At 40.8% G+C, this 16838-nt stretch overlaps 1 protein-coding gene across 3 annotated transcripts in view; it reads left to right on the plus strand.

The window, feature by feature from the left end:
* LOC126183825 (protein lap1) overlaps positions 1-16838 on the plus strand; it is a 180142-nt gene that overhangs the window by 44500 nt on the left and 118804 nt on the right. The gene's annotated exons all lie outside the window — the stretch shown is intronic.

A 16838-nucleotide genomic window follows, 5' to 3' on the forward strand; every position in this document is an offset into this window, starting at 1 on the left:
GTAATTGAAATTAGAATTATATTAATACCGTCAGCTGCTCATGGGCATTGATATATATCAACGGGGATAGGTGAAAATGTGTGCCCTGACCGGGACTCGAACCTGGGATCTCCTGCTTACATGGCAGATGCTCTATCCATCTGAGCCACCGAGGGCACAGAGGATAGTGCGACTGCAGGGACTATCTCGCGCATGCCTCCCACGAGGCTCACATTCTCACCTTGTATATCCACACACTACGTCCTTAGTGTCCCACCCCAACACACTCATTACTCGTGGAAGACATTCTTTCCAAGTCCCGTATGAGTTCGGGGAATTCCCTAGTCTGGCCACTGTTAATCACTGACAAATGGTGCAGGATGATGCAGAATGTCGCAGGGAGCCCATTACATGTTCTCGGATGGCAGGTGCAGATGTGGAGGGCTACAATATACTTGGTGCACAATATGCCAATTCTCCTTTATGCTGATTATATGTAGTCGACTAGAACCTTGACGCCGAGTGGGGCTGCCTTTCATTCCTATGAAGTGCAACATAGGATCACTGTCACACCTGAATGCCACACAAATCTGGATCTTGCATGACTCATTCAGTTGGCAAACTGGAATCACACTATGAGGCCAATTTCAAATTTTGTCAGCTGAAGATAGCACTGTCTCACATGAGTGTGTGGCATCTCCATGTTCTTCATAGTGATGACTCAACATGTGATGCTATTCACGCCCATTAGACACTCTACCAAACCTTGTAATAACACCAGTGCACTCTGATGGCCGTTCTACTTGTCACAGAAAATTGCAACTGTAATCATTTACGAGTAAACCACCGCCAGTGGTGTGTCTGTGTACAAAGTTACATCGACATTCGACAGTGTTTTCTGGTTGTTTCAATTTTGCTATCAGGCAGTGTAATTACATCTATGTTTAAAACTCGTGTATTCTAAAATATGCAGTTAAATGAAAACTGAAAAGATGAGTTCGCTGTTTTCTCTATTTTCTTTTTCGTTCATTAAGAAAATATAGAAAGCCAAAATATTTTTTATTATATATTGGTGTTAACCGAAAGAAGTGCTGCATTGTTGTTGTTGTTGTTGTTGTTGTGGTAATAATAGTTCTTGCAAATGGGCAGATTGTGAAAGATTGCTGATGGGATTAATATACATTTACGAAAACAATGAAAATAAAATTGCAGGCAGATTTCAGTGCAATTGTGTACTAATTATATAATTATGATTTTGCCATACTCTGTGCTCATAGTGCTTAAAGTTAACAGTGCCATATTCTTTACACACTCTCTCTCTCTCTCTCTCTCTCTCTCTCTCTCTCTCTCTCTCTCTCTCTCTCTCACACACACACAGAGAGAGAGAGAGAGAGAGAGAGAGAGAGAGAGAGAGAGAGATGGTGATTACAAACCAGAGGAATTCTAAACTGTCTGTACATGGGTGACAATGGAAAACTATCTTTATGGCCATCTATATTTCCAAGTAGTTCTCAAGTGCTTTTTAGGTCATTCACAGTAACATGTGCTATATTCGTAATGGAGAACTCCTGTAACCTTAAGCTGCAGCTGAATAACCAAGTGTGTTTAATACCATCTAAATTGGCTATGTCCTCTCTCTACTTTTGACTTCCTGTTTGAAGCTTGTACAGGCTTCGTTCACTCAATTAGTCTCACCCTCATATCATCTTTATATCTTGAAGTCCCACCATAAACTGCAAATCCACTGTCACTCAAATGCTTTTTACCGTATTTACGCGATAATACAACGAGGTCTTTTCCCAGATTCTCCATTCGAAAAATACAGGGTTGTATTATATTCGCAGATTGATGTGATTAACATTTTTACCTTGTTTAATAGAGTACATGGGGATCATCTTGCATTTGCAGATGAAACTTTGTCTATTGAGATCACATGCAAATTTATTTTAAAGAATTCGTAAGGGCAAGGCTGAGGAAATTATGCTCGCATTAGAACAGACTCAAGATTTCCCGATACATCGAAGCGCTTGATACAGTGTCGATGGGCTCGATCACGTGGCATTTGACTCACGCGGCGCTTGTGCCAGGGATACGCGAGAAACCATGAACTAGTCACTATAATATACAATCTACTGCTCTGCTTAAGATCTCACAGGAGAAAAAAGCTCTAAATTCTATCATCTTATAAACTTTTGTTGTATCTGAACAGCTTTGTAACAAAAGTTCCCATACTTGTATGGATACCCTGTACAAGCTTTAATGCTGCTATTTAAATAAAGGTAACATTCGAAAGCGGAAATGTTCTTCAAAAAACATTACGTGACTCTAAACCCAGGTCAATATTTTATTTGATTATGAGAGACTGTAATGATTTAGTAAGTATTAAGTGGTTGCAAATGAGAAATTCGGTCGCGTTTAACATATCAGAATACCCGTTTACCTTATCAGCTTTAGAACAGGTGATGGCGACATTCAAATGAAACAAGAAGGGAAATTAATGTGAAATATCTAATAAACGAAATAATTCATATTAAACTGACTAACTGTTGTTGCGAGAATAAATTACAGCAGCAAAATGCGTCTTGGAGATGTACCTACAGACGTCACTAGATCGCAGGACCAGCGGAAGTTCTCATATTGGACTGAATCTTTATTGCGATATTTTATTTATGTATGAGTTGCTGTTACATATGACTTGCGTCCCCAGAAGATACTGCAGTCCCGTGTTTCACAGTTGCTGGAGCACAGTGCCAAGGAAGGGTTGGAGAGGAGCGGTGATAGCAGCCTGGCTGTCAATTCGGTTGAGGGCAGAGAGTAGTTAGCGGGCAGTAAATTACGTCAATCTTGACAAATGTGGGCATACATAACGCTTACTTCGGCTTTTTAGGAACATCTAACACGTTTAAACTGTAGTTTGCGTGTAAATTTGCAGTCGGAATTGAATTGCTTTTAAAATTGGACAGATACTCAACAATAGTATACCTCTCTGCTGGAGACGGTAAAAGTCTAGATTATGTGATTCATGCGCTGACCATGACGTCGTACGTACGACGGGAATGAAGGGGGGGGGTGTGTCAACTACTAGTTCTACGCAGCCAATGAGAGAGTGGCCGACGGGCGATTTGTTTGGTAGCAAGACACATTGCAACAAACGCCAGTATTCAGATAAAAGCAACTGTGTGCGCACGTTCCACGGTAAGCATACCCTCAGAAATTGCAACATATTCGGAAGGAAAAAAAAGTTTGTTATTTTCATTAGTTAGTATATGTTAAAAAAATTTCCCTAGAAACCTCTTGGGAAAAAAAGGATGGTCTTATAATCAGGGCCGTCGTATAGTCGGGTAAATATGGTATTTTCTTTCCGAGGTACAAATTCCCTTTCCTCTTCCGCTATGGCCTTCGTGTTTTATAACGTGTGTTTCTTTATTGTCATAACTCCTATCCCTGGTAAACTTCTTTCGCAAGCTGTCCTCACACAGGACGTGAAAGCGCTCGAGGACAGGAGCGTGGTCGAGTTTTGTGACGTCACAATGTGGAATTTCACATTCTACAACATTCCAGAACATGAAAGACTGAAAAGGACAAGTCCTATTTTTGTTTCGTGGAGAAGAACGTGGCCAATGAGGTGTAAGGTATCATTCTAGTCACAAGCAGAACTTTGGGGAAACGCCATATTAGATTTTTCAGACGAAGTCCATATTTCGTGGGTTTTGCATTATAATGTACGCCGTATGAATATACTCTGTTTCAAAGCAACACCACATTAAGGATCTCTCGAAAATGCGTCGTTTTTGATATAGTTTGTTTTTAACAAAATAATAAGAAATGTCACATAGGTGGTTAAAGAATTTAAAAATGATAACATTGTCCAAGGAGGCTGTAATCTATTTATTGCCCATACTGATGGCTTAATTTTGACCATTTGTCATTTTCAAGCACTCACCACAAGTCGTAAGCTCCACATCGTATTTGACTAAATAGCCAGTACATATGGAATGGCACACACAGTTTTCATGTGGTGTGTAGCACAGATACAATCCAGTAGTGCATTAGATAACATCCGCGTTGGTAATTGACATAATCTAGTGCCCTATTGGATTGTATTTGTGCTACACACACACACACACACACACACACACACACACACACACACACACACACATGAAATTGATATGTGCCATGTGTACTTGCTATTTTGTCAAATATGATGTGAAGCTTGATGCTTGTGATATGTAGTTGAAAATGACAGATGGTTGAAATTAGCTAACCGCATAGACAATAAATAGATTACAGCCAGCTTGGACCATGTTTTTGTTCTTAAAAAACTTCAGGCTGTGGACCGCAACAAGAACAAAAGTCTAAAGAAGTTCCATATTTAGTTGTTTTTGTGTTATAACTTGCATATTATGAAAGTATGCCATTTCAAGACAATGACACACAGAAAGTTTATCAAAAATGTTTCACTCTCTATATGATCTGTTAGAATTTAATGCCAGTTTATAACATATGAATGGTTAAAGCTTTTAGAAATTTACACTAATAATAAAACTGTTGTAACTGTCTGTCTGTCTGCCGGTGCTAATCTTTAAAATGACTGGACCAATTCTTTTTGTATTTGAGGGTGATTTGGATTCCCCACCTAGGCCAAGTATCAATAGAGAGCTCTTGTCAGAGATACTCGGGCTCCAGTCGACAGCTGCAGCTTGTGCTTGCATGGAGCGCAGCTGCTGTGGGAAGCACGTGAGGTTGCACAATCCTCTGACTACTGTTTAACAATATGCCGCAGCCCAGCAATGGTGGCCAGTTGCTCAGTATTCACTGAAGTTTCATGTGTGTGCCATTGGATAGCAGAGTATTTTGACCTTGCCCGATTAACGTTTTGTGATTTGGACTTTATCCTGGATTGTGATACATGCTTAGATGACTCGGTTACACTCTGGACTTGGGTTATTTGTTAATTCATCGTGTGATGTCTGCTGTGGGTCACCACTGCAACCACTTGTTTGATTCCACTGGTCTCCTCGTTGTGACCAGTGCAAGTAATCACAAAGTGTGTTTCTATCTACGCAGATTAGGATGGAAAGGTTTTCATGGGGTTTTCACAGGTAATGTGAGCATATCTTGGGTCAATGTATAGGCTTTATTTCATCAAAATCACATCGCAAGGAAAAAAGATGTCATGTTTTAAAGTTTTATCTAAAATCATTATGTCTGTCTGTCTGAACACGCTAATTTCCAAAACCATGAGATGAAATTTTATGGGGATTTCACAGGTAACTTGAGTGTAGCTTGGGACAATGTACAAGCTTTATTTTATCAAAATTTGACCTTTAAAAAAATCATAATTTAAAGTTTTAGGAGTCTACTCAGTTCAATAGTTCAGATGTTTACCTTAGTGATGGTATAGTAAACCAAAGAAGCTTCAGTGACAAAAGTATTTTCGGAAGTTTACATCAGTGCCAGAGTTAAGCACTGTAATCTTATCTTTATGAATACAAACTAACATTGAATACTTGGCTAGGAGATTTCACTGGGTGTATTAAAAACTTAATGAAATCACTTTGCTTGTTTTGATAGGTTTTACTTATATTTTACTTCTTGGCTAGGAAAATGAATTTACTGACAAAGCGATCCCCTAACAGCACTGTTTTTACCAAATGAGATACGGAACCCTAAAAAGTGATTGTCTCCAAGGCTCTCCTTAAACTTCAGTGTGCAGTTAGGTCTGTAAACAACGAAAGATTAAGCCATGGGTTTCTCATTTAGGAATCTCATTGGATATTGATTGTTTGTGGGAAAATCATGTTGTGCCCATGTGAGAAGAAGTCATGTCTGTCATCTGTCATCCAAGCTCAGTTCCATTCAGTGTGCACTGGGATTGGAGCCATTGTTGTTTTCCGAGATGGTAGCTTTGTGTACTAAATCTTGCACATTGTATTCCCCCAAATGTCTACAAACTGAATCATGCATTCTTCCTATTATGCTATACTGTATACATTAATTTCCTTTCTTTGGTATCTGTAATGGTGTCATTTATTATTTATTTTTATTTATTTATCTATCAGGTTCCATGGGACCATACAAGCCAGAATTACATGGCCATGGCACGGGGTGGCAACATAGTTTACAGAGTACTGTTTAGAAAGTTGATAAGCAAAGAAATTAAATAATTAATAAAACACACAGAAGCTGTGAGGGATTATACAAATAAATAACATATTAAAGAGAAAATTTCTCAGTTACTGCAGTGAACTCCTGTAGAGGATAGGAGGAGTGAACCACAAGGAAAGTGTGTAAATTGTATTTGAATATTTGGTGTTTGTCACTCAGTTATTTCAGTACTACTGGAAGTCATTTGCAAATGAAACCTTCTGAATAATTCACAGCTTTTTGTACAGTGCTTAAAGAAGTGTGATACAAGTGAATATTGTTTTTCCTTTTAGTGTCACTAAATTAAATAGCATTTTCTTCTGAATGTGTCAATATTGTGAGCAACAAATCTCATGATGGAGTATATGTACAGATATGATAGAGTTAGAATTCAGAGACTCCTGATCAGCATTGTGCACAAAATGTGCAAACTGGCATAGCAGATCAGTGAATCTACACTTTTCTGGGCTAAGAACATTATTGGTGAGAGCACAAAGTTGCTGCAAAATAAACACCATATGAGGTAAGAGGCTGAAAGTAAGCGAAGTACACAAGCCTCACCCTTTCTGTGTCAGACAGGGGAGGTCGTTCTGATAGTGAAAATAGCAGCACGTAGTTTCTGCATAAGATCTAAAATGTGGTGCTTCCAAGAAAACCTTCCATCTAGCCTCAGTCCTAAGAATTTAAAATAGCTGACTTTACTGACTGTTTGACCACCTTGGAACAGTAAAATTTTGTTTTTACAAGAGTGTCATATAAAAAACTATAAAAACCACATAAGTGGAGAAATGTATGAGACCATAAATAAGTAAAGCCATATATGCAATAAATGAAGTCCATATCATGTCTGTGAGCAGTAATCGATGCTTAAAGCCAGTGTTGATTTTTGCCTACGATTTCTTATAATAAAAATTTCCACGCAATTGCAGCTAATGATATTAGAAAACTATGTATTTTTGACTCTTACTCTGTGGAAACAGTGCATAATTCAATGGTTGTGTTGGTTGAATCTGGCTGTTTATGGAAGGGCTTGAAAGACATATGCTAAATAAATGCTCTCTGCATGAGACCGATTCAGTTTGCTTATAACTTTCTGAACAACATACGGTAGTGATTCTGAGTGGCATGGATTTGACGAGTCCACGGGCGGTTTACAGAAATATGGGGCATTATATGTCTATGCACAGTTAACACAGTTCCCATGAATTATAGACTGGTGATTTGTGCATGGAGCTGATGCGCAATGGATGTGTTCCATTTGGTACAGATCAGGCAAATTTGATGACCAAGACATCAGTGTTGGCTCACTGTCATGCTTCTGGCCAAAAGATAGTGACAATTATCCTGCTGGAGAATACCATCCTAGTCAGGAATGAATAACATTTTAATAGCCTCATATAGGTTGAGAGCATTACAGATATTGTAACACCTCAGACTGAAACAGAATGGGGAAGGAAATAAATGGTGTCTATCTGAGAGGAACTATCCCAACATTTTCCTTAAGTGATTTAGGAAAAACAGTGAAACATGAAATCAGGACAGCCCGACAGGTATATGAATCCCACTACCTCCAAATGCGAGTTTATTATCTTAACTGTTCCACGTATGTCCATCATTTCTCGCAAGGCTGATAATGTCAAGACATTGGTGGGAAAGCTTCTGTGGAGTTTTTTTTTTTAATGAATAGAGAGTAATTAGAGGCAAGTTCTAGATTTGAATCATGCAGTTGTACATTCTTGGATTGTTCAGATGGAAGTAAATTATCTACATGGGGTGTGCTTGGGAAGTTATGATTGTTTTCTATTACTGGCCAAATGGACATTTTTAGCTTGTTTCAAAAGGTAAAAATTAAGCTAAAAATTCCCGTAATAACATTTCATGAGGATGTTAAAATCATATGATATCCTTATATAAGAACTTTATGAGTAAAATTTAAAGTGTATGATCAACAAGTTTTCATGGAAACTACATCAGGAAATTATATAATGTAATGTTGATTGCAATTTAAATAATGGAGGAATGAAGCTCCCAGGACACACTGTTAATCACCCTCTTCCATGGACACAATTGTCTTCTAGAAGCACGTAGATGATATAGAACTGCTTCCAAGCATTCACGTGCACAATCCCCACTGATGATCCAACAGAAAGGCAGAAAGGAGTTATCATGCTTGATGTGTGACTGAGCACATCATGATGAAGTTGCCTGGTTTGTTGGTGTACCAACAAGGACTGCCAAATGTGTCTGCAAGAGAAGGTATGCCACTCACAGCCATGTAACATGGCATATTAACGATCGTAAAAATATCTCAACCAGTAGGGACCAGCAATGAGTGTCTCACCTTGTCAATGACAATCACTTTTCAATGCAACAGGAGTGTAATCCAGGTAACCATTTTACAAGTGAGAATTTGAAGGGAACTGCATTCAATAAAAATTTAGAGTCTGGTACCTTCCTAAAGGCCATCACTCACAGTGGCACATGAAGCGCCAGGTCTACAATGGGCCAAACAACACAGACACTGGACAGTGCATGGCTGAAGGTGTGTAGTGTGGTCACGATTTTGTCTTATTTCAAATAATTCACAGTGTAAAGTGCAACAAAAGTGTAATCATGTGTTTAACCTGCAATAAGTGTACAGTGTAGTTCAGACGAGAGGTGGTTCTATGGTATTTCCGTGGTGGTGACTTGGGCCTCTCATTCAAGTAACATGAACCAGGATGTTTATTTCAACATTCAGCATAAACATGTTGTGATCCAATGTTAACTCAATTCTCATTGGATGCTAGAGCTGCCGCCTCAGTCAGTTCATAAGTTTCACAGCTTGACCTATGTACTATAATTTTGCTTTGGTCTGTTCCCGTGTTGACATATTTAGCATTCTTCTGTAAGGAAAGAAGAAATTAGGGTTTAACAATCCATTGACGATGAGGTTGTTAGAGAAGAATCATAAGCTCAGATTAAGAAAGGACTGGAAAGGAAGTCAACTTTGACCTTTCAAGCTAAACATCCTGGCATTTGCCTTGATCAGTTTGGGGAAATAATGGAAAATGTAAGTCTATATGGTGGGATTTCAACCATCATTGTCCCGAGCGGGACTCCCATGTTTTTCCACTGAGCCACATTCAAGTGTCAGCAGTAATTTTTGGTATTAGGATGATCTTCAATTCAACTTTTAACTAATTGCAAACATTCATGCAGGGTGCACACAAATTACTACCACAGGCTCCTCTTGTGCTTGGTTCTCCTGTTTCTGTTGTTGCATTACAGAGACAGGTTTTATAAGTATGAACCCACCTAATGGGTGTATGTTAAGCATGCTCACTGTAGTGTAGTGGGTAGAGAGGCAGCGTTGTGAAATCAAATGTTGTTGGTTTGTGTCTGACTGTCTCCAAATATTTTTTTGTTCACATTTGTGTTTTGTAAAAAATTATGGGAGTTTTTGTTAATCTACTAGAAGTATGACCTGCAGTATTCCATGCTATGTACATATAAGAGCTCTCTCTCTCTCTCTCTCTCTCTCTCTCTCTCTCTCTCTGGAATGAGTTTGTTCAGTCTTATTACCATGGCGGGGAATATAGATCAATGAATTGTAGCATTGCTTTCTACTGCCTGATTCAATCATAATTCAGTATTTATTTTTTCATCCAAAAAGCTTTCCAGATTGTAGGACACACAATTCCTTTATAAATATTGTGTATAACTGTATGCACTGTTGTGCAGCAGAATAATCGTACTCTTCACATTTAAATCTTTTGAAGAGTTCTACCAAGTAAGGTCAGGACAGAGAAGGCTAGCTCTGGGCTGGTGTGCAAATTGGAATGTCAGCAGGGCGTACCACCGATGCAACAGATGTTAGGTCATGAGGTGAACATTGCCACACATTCTCAGCATGAGGAATGCAGAAACACTGATGTTGCAGTGCTACATAACAAGGCACTGTGCAGTAACAGTACATAACTTCAATGCCATAACACCACTGCAAAGGTAAACATAGGCAGATAAACCTGAACTCAGCAAACCAGAATAATTATTGAATTACCACAGTGAGGTAAGGATTACTGACAGAACTGATAAATGAGGGCAAATGCGTTCATACACCCAGACCAACTGTGTTGTAGGTGCAGGTTGCACCCTTTAAATAATGAGGCTTTCAGAGCTCAAAGAGACGTAGTTGTACTGCCATTCTGTCCATGTTGCTGGAATCAGGAAGAAGGCCTGTGTTGAGTTTCAGTGAAACCCCAAGAAGCTGATGGTCCACCTGCTTGCTGACTTTGACACTGAGACACAGCCAACCTGATGCATACCAGAATTGTGCTCTGCCATTCCTGTCTACTAGGAGGTAGCACATGAGAAGGCTGGTATTCAGCCAGCCCTCTTCCACTACAGAGATGATCTGCAAACTGACATCTCCACACGGACCAGGCATGGTGCGTTCGCACAACCTGCTGACTGACTTGTGAAAATCTGCTGCATTCTTGGTTGATCCATGGCAGATGACCAGGGCCTATTCTTCGCGATGACTGACATCATTGACCACAGTTGGCTACCCTCACCTTAACGCGCGATGGTCTGTATACGAGAGTGCTGAGGTTGGAGCTGCACTCTATCACTGCATGTCGGGGCAGGAAATGCATTCTCGGTCCTCTGCTGCCACCAGCACAGCATACAACCACAGTTCACTGCCCTGCAAGGCAGCGCCACATCTCGCTTACAAGGCATCTGCAAGATATCGCACCTTGCTGATGAGACATCAGTACTTCTCCTCAGTGTGCACTTATACCAGGCCTCTAGCTGCCACCATGAAGACACTACTATGAACTCAACAGGATAAATAAATGATCTGCAGATACTACTGTGTCACTGAGGTCTCCTGGCATAAACTGGAACACTCGCCCACAGTCCATGCCCAGCCTCCTGCTTACAAGGTGAACTCAGCTCCCCTGGTCACAACGTTGGTGTCAGAAGTGGCTTTCACCTCAGCACTTTGGGGGAAGTAAACCTATATTTACAGCATCAACCGTCATTTAGCTGCACCAGCAAAATGTGATGCGGTGAATAAATGTATCTGTTTGTGTCATGTCAAATTGCATAGGCATCAATAGCTCTGTTAAGGCGTCATCTCCTAAACCATTAGAGCCTGTGGAATTGTCATTGTTGAGAGGGAATGTTAGGGAAACTTACTTAACACCAGTTCAGTGTAAGTTTTGTAACATGTCAGCTCATGAATTGCCATGTACCAAGGCTGTACCATTCATTTGTAGTACTTGTAGACCAATTGGCACAGGATTGTTGTGAGTCTTGTTGGGTGATGATGCACTGAAGGGGATAGTGTGTAATTACTGTTTATGTGCTGAACATGCTGCTTCTCTATTTCTCTTGTTGTTGTTGTTGTTGTAAATGGCAGTGGTAAATTACGCAAAATGCCGGACACACATCCTGCTACTACGGGTGAGTGTGTTACCTCTTTAACGGAATAAGCACAGGCATTGTCAGGATTGAATTCCCTGCAACAGCAGTAAAAAGAGGAGGTACGTAGACAGGTAGAATTTCTACAAGCTGTGGTTCAACAATTGCAGTTGGGGGCTGAGGAAAGCCAAGGCATTAGCATCTGTATACATCCCCCCTCTTGATCCCTCAGCAGCTTGATTAATAATGCTTATTTATGGCAAGTCAGCAGAGGACATAACTGCATTCATTGACAATGTTAAAACTACTGTCACAATGAGTGGTTGATCAGATGATATTACTCTCTGTGTGGCCAATTTATGATTGGTGGGTGAAGCAGAGACATGTTGCTGTACCATGAGGTTCTTGATAAGGCAGCAACATTCTAGCAGTTAGCTGATGGTTTACGACAAGGTTAGCAGAAGCAGAAAAGCACTAGGTTTTTCTGGAAAAAATTGACTACGTCAACACAGAAACATAAGGAATCAATGAAAACTTTTCCAGATAGGATCCAGAGGATCAATGTGCAGACATACCAGCTGATGCAAAACACAGAAGTGGTTAGAGTCTTGCCATGGGAAGCTGAGAACGACAAGTTTCCATTCGTCCCTCCATTCACGCCTGTCGCGACACCACTGGAGACGGGCTGCACGATGTTGGGGCGTGAGCGGAAGACGGCCTAACGGTGTGCGGGACCGTAGCCCAGCTTCATGGAGACGGTTGCGAATGGTCCTCGCCGATACCCCAGGAGCAACAGTGTCCCTAATTTGCTGGGAAGTGGCGGTGCGGTCCCCTACGGCACTGCGTAGGATCCTACGGTCTTGGCGTTCATCCGTGCGTTGCTGCGGTCCGGTCCCAGGTCGACGGGCACGTGCACCTTCCGCCGACCACTGGCGACAACATCGATGTACTGTGGAGACCTCATGCCCCACGTGTTGAGCAATTCGGCGGTACGTCCACCCGGCCTCCCGCATGCCCACTATACGCCCTTGCTCAAAGTCCGTCAACTGCACATACGGTTCACGTCCACGCTGTCGCGGCATGCTACCAGTGTTAATGACTGCGATGGAGCTCCATATGCCACGGCAAACTGGCTGACACTGACGGCGGCGGTGCACAAATGCTGCGCAGCTAGCGCCATTCGACGGCCAACACCGCGGTTCCTGGTGTGTCCGCTGTGCCGTGCGTGTGATCATTGCTTGTACAGCCCTCTCGCAGTGTCCGGAGCAAGTATGGTGGGTCTGACACACCGGTGTCAATGTGTTCTTTTTTCCATTTCCAGGAGTGTAGATGCACGGATGGAATGCTGCTTGTCAGGAACATAAATTTCTGGTAGACACAGGAGTGCTCGTCTGTTGTCCATCTGTCTGGACCTTATCGGCAGGAAGAGACTGGGGCACCCACGTCACAAATGTCTCAGAGTGCGTGATAATAATATACAGTCGTTGTGTATGACATTGCTCAGTTTCAGTATCGGAACTAGGGATGTTCTTGAGCATATGAAAGTGTTACAAGGTGTGAGTGAAGGGTATTTGGCAATTCTTGGGCTAGATGTTCTTGACAGACATCATGCTAAACTGCAAATACATACGCTAACGATTGGTTCCCATCATAAAATACCAGTAGGTATATGGTAAATCAACAACAATAGAAACTCACATTAACTTCCCTGTTTAAAGCCGAAAACTTGTTGGGTATACTTGGACAGCATCATCATATTCTTGAAGCGTACACCATAGCATGTGAAATGTATTTGAAGATGTAGACTGTGATCTGCATATCTAATGCTTATCAAGGACAAGTGCCATTTTGCATAAACACAGACAAACTACCTTGCTCATGTGATCAGCACAAAAACTGTTCAAACCGGTCCTCGTCTAACAGAGGTGGCCCAGAACTTCCCATTGCCACAAACCACAAAACAACTGAAGTTATTCCTAGGTTTATGCAGTTATTATCACAAAAATTTGTAAATAATTTTGCACAGATTACAGAACTTTCAAATCAGTTGAGGAATGGCATGAAATTCCAGTGGTCAGGAGAATGTCAAAGAATGTATGAAGCACTGAAGGCAGCATTTGTATCTGATCTAGTACTGGTCTTTCTTGCTTTGAGAAGAAATGTATCCTCTCCTGTGACATCAGCAATGGGACAGTTGGTTGTATTTCGAGCCAGAATATGGATGAGTAGGAACATCCAGTAGTGTGTGCAGTGTGTAACGACTCCACTATGGAAAAGGAAATGTTCAGCATACCCTTTACACTGTTATATATATGGACGAAAGTGTAAGGTTTTCATGGACCACACATCATTAAAGTGGTTGTTGTGACTGAAAGATCCATCAACCAGGTTAATGACTTGGGCACTCAAATTCAGTTAATTTGATTATGAGGTGATCTGTAAACCATGTGGAAAACACAAATGTAGGTACACTGAGTAGGAAAGTTGTGGTGCTGAAAAAGTTTAATAGAGTGGCAGAGAGAACAAGCAGCTGATGAAGACTGTCAGGCATTTAGGTCTCAACCACAGTCCGTGATGCATCTGCGGAACAATGAAGTGTTGCAACAAGTGCATGGCCATGTATTGTCAGGTCATGGCGGATGCCGAACAGTAGAAGAAAAGTTCTGGTGGCGAACAAGAAAACGTGATGTTGAGCAATACATGAAGGACTGTGTGCCTTATGCACAAAGAGCTGATCTTAGTCATCAGACAGTCCCTTTGCAAAGACTACCAGAGGAGTTTAAGCCCTTTCAAATGATTGGGCTTGGTATGTTAGGACTTTTTAATAGGATACACGCTAGAAATAAATATGTACTGACAATTATAGATTATCCTTCAAGGGTCTTGGCAATGGTAGCAGTTCCTGATTAGCAGATAAATAAGTAGTCCAGCTGGATACTAAAATTAGGGGTGCCTCATATGTTAATTACAGATCAGGTTATGAATTTTTTATCAGACTAGATGAAGCAATTATCATGTACTTCTTATCCAGAAATTATGGACAAGCTCATTCCATCCACAAACTAATAGGAGAATGGAATTTTACAATACCAACTCTATAAAATGTTGATTTATTATGTTAATAGCCATCGTACTGACTGAGGTACATAGTTTGTGCATATAACTCTACAGTACATACTGGTGCAAGTCTGCCACCTTTCAGAGTGGTGTACAGTAGGAAAATGCTATCCCCCTTTGATATGATAATTCCTAAATTAAGACTAAACTGCAAATTGCTTAGAAAATTTGTAAGAAGATTTCAGAAAGTAAACCAAGCCACTACTAAAGCTTTGGAACTACAGGAACAGGCCACACAATGGATGGGGAAAATTGCCACAGTATTGAGTGGGTCAATGGGTATTTGTCTCACATCTAAGGGAAAAACAAACACAAAAAGCTTGAATAAGTATGTGTCCTCATCAAGTCATTGAGATGACTTCTCCCGTGAATGTTAAAGTGAGATTCTGGGTAAAACGTCTATTGTCTGTGTACATTAGGTTGCAGAATATCTTGGTAGGTGATGCCTTCCTGTCCGCCCGCTGCCGCCAGTGCAGCACAGGCCATGGCTCACTGGCCTGTAGGTTGATGTCATGTCTTGCTGATGTGGCATCAGCACCTCTTCACGGTGTTCGCTTACACTCTGCCACCTACCACCCCAGTGAAGAGACAGAATAACTTTGTAAACTGAATATGATAAATAAATGTTCTGGAGATACTTTTGTGTCACTGATGCCTCTATGTGTAAATTAGACCACTCACCGACAATCCGTGACCGGCCTCCTGGTCACAGTGTGATCCTAGCGCCCCAGGTCACAACAGCACATAAGCATGTACACATGCTTGCACTACTTGCAGTAGGGTATTTTGCACTTTCATGTTTAACATCTTGTATCTTACATGTCCTAAATTTTCTGCTAATGAATAGAAGCAGTGATCCAGTAAAAATGACCTTAAGGTTTCATTAAAGAGTGAGAATGGTGAAGTAATTTTTATATTATGTAGAGGACTGTTGTACATTTTTAATGGAAGTTTTAAAAACTGATCTCGCTACTGGGTAGTGGTGGAACTTTCCATTTTGTCTTGTATCATGTTCATGAACATTGAAGTTTTTATTTACGTATTCTATAGCCAGAATAACATGGCTAGCATATGGAGAAGAAAGGAACTGTGTGTTTTGATAGAGCTAATGTAGCAGTTTTAGGCACATCCGTTTTCATGAACAGACTGTGATTTCCAAGCGGGATACAGCTTAAAACTGTGGTTGCAAATTGTGATGAGGAGCATGTTGTGCGTGATGCACCATTTCGTTTCTAAGTGTGTATCAACCCCAGTAGAAACCATTTCTGGTATTCTTCACAGAGAGAAACATGTTTCATGTTAGAACAGCTTCTACATTTGCATTTACATCTACATCGATACTCTGCAAGCCACCATACGGTGCTTGACAGAGGGTACCCTGTACCACTTCTAGTTATTTCCTTTCCTATTCCACTTGCAAATAGTAAGGGGGGAACGACTGTTTCTGTGCCTCTGTAATGGCCCTAGTTTATAGTATCTTATCTTCGTGGCCCTTATGTGCAATGTATGTTGGCGTCAGTAGAACCTTATCGCAATCAGCTTCAAATGCCAGTTCTCTAAATTTTCTCAATAGTGTTTCTTGAAAAGAACATCGTCTTCTCTCCAGGGATTCCCGTTTGAGTTCCTAAAGCATCTCATAACCGTTACATGTTGTTTGAACTTACTAGTATTAAATCTAGCAGCTTGCCTCTGAATTGCTTTGATGTCTTCCTTCAATTCGACGTGGTACAAATCCCAAACACTCAAGAATAGGTTGCACCAGCATTCTATATGCGGTCCCCTTTACAGGTGAACCACTCTTTCCTCAAATTCTCCCAATAACTTGAAGTCGACCATTTGCCTTCCCTACCACAGTTTTCACATGCTCATTTCATTTCATATTGCTTTGCAACGTTATGCCCGGATATTTAAACAACTTGACTGTGGCGAGCAGGACACTAGTAATACTGTATCCAAATATTACAGGTTAGTTCTTCCTACTCATTTGCATTAACTTACATTTTTCCACATGGAGAGCTAGCTGCCATTCATCACACCAACTAGAAATTTTGTCTAAGTTGCCTTGTTTCTTCATACAGTCACTCAACTTCGACACTTTACAGCACACCACAGCATCATCAGCAAACACATGCAGATTGCTGCCCATCCTGTCTGCCAAATCATTTATGTATATAGAGAACAAC

Source organism: Schistocerca cancellata, chromosome 4 (genome assembly GCF_023864275.1).
Source record: "Schistocerca cancellata isolate TAMUIC-IGC-003103 chromosome 4, iqSchCanc2.1, whole genome shotgun sequence".
Classification (NCBI taxonomy): Eukaryota; Metazoa; Arthropoda; class Insecta; order Orthoptera; family Acrididae; genus Schistocerca; species Schistocerca cancellata.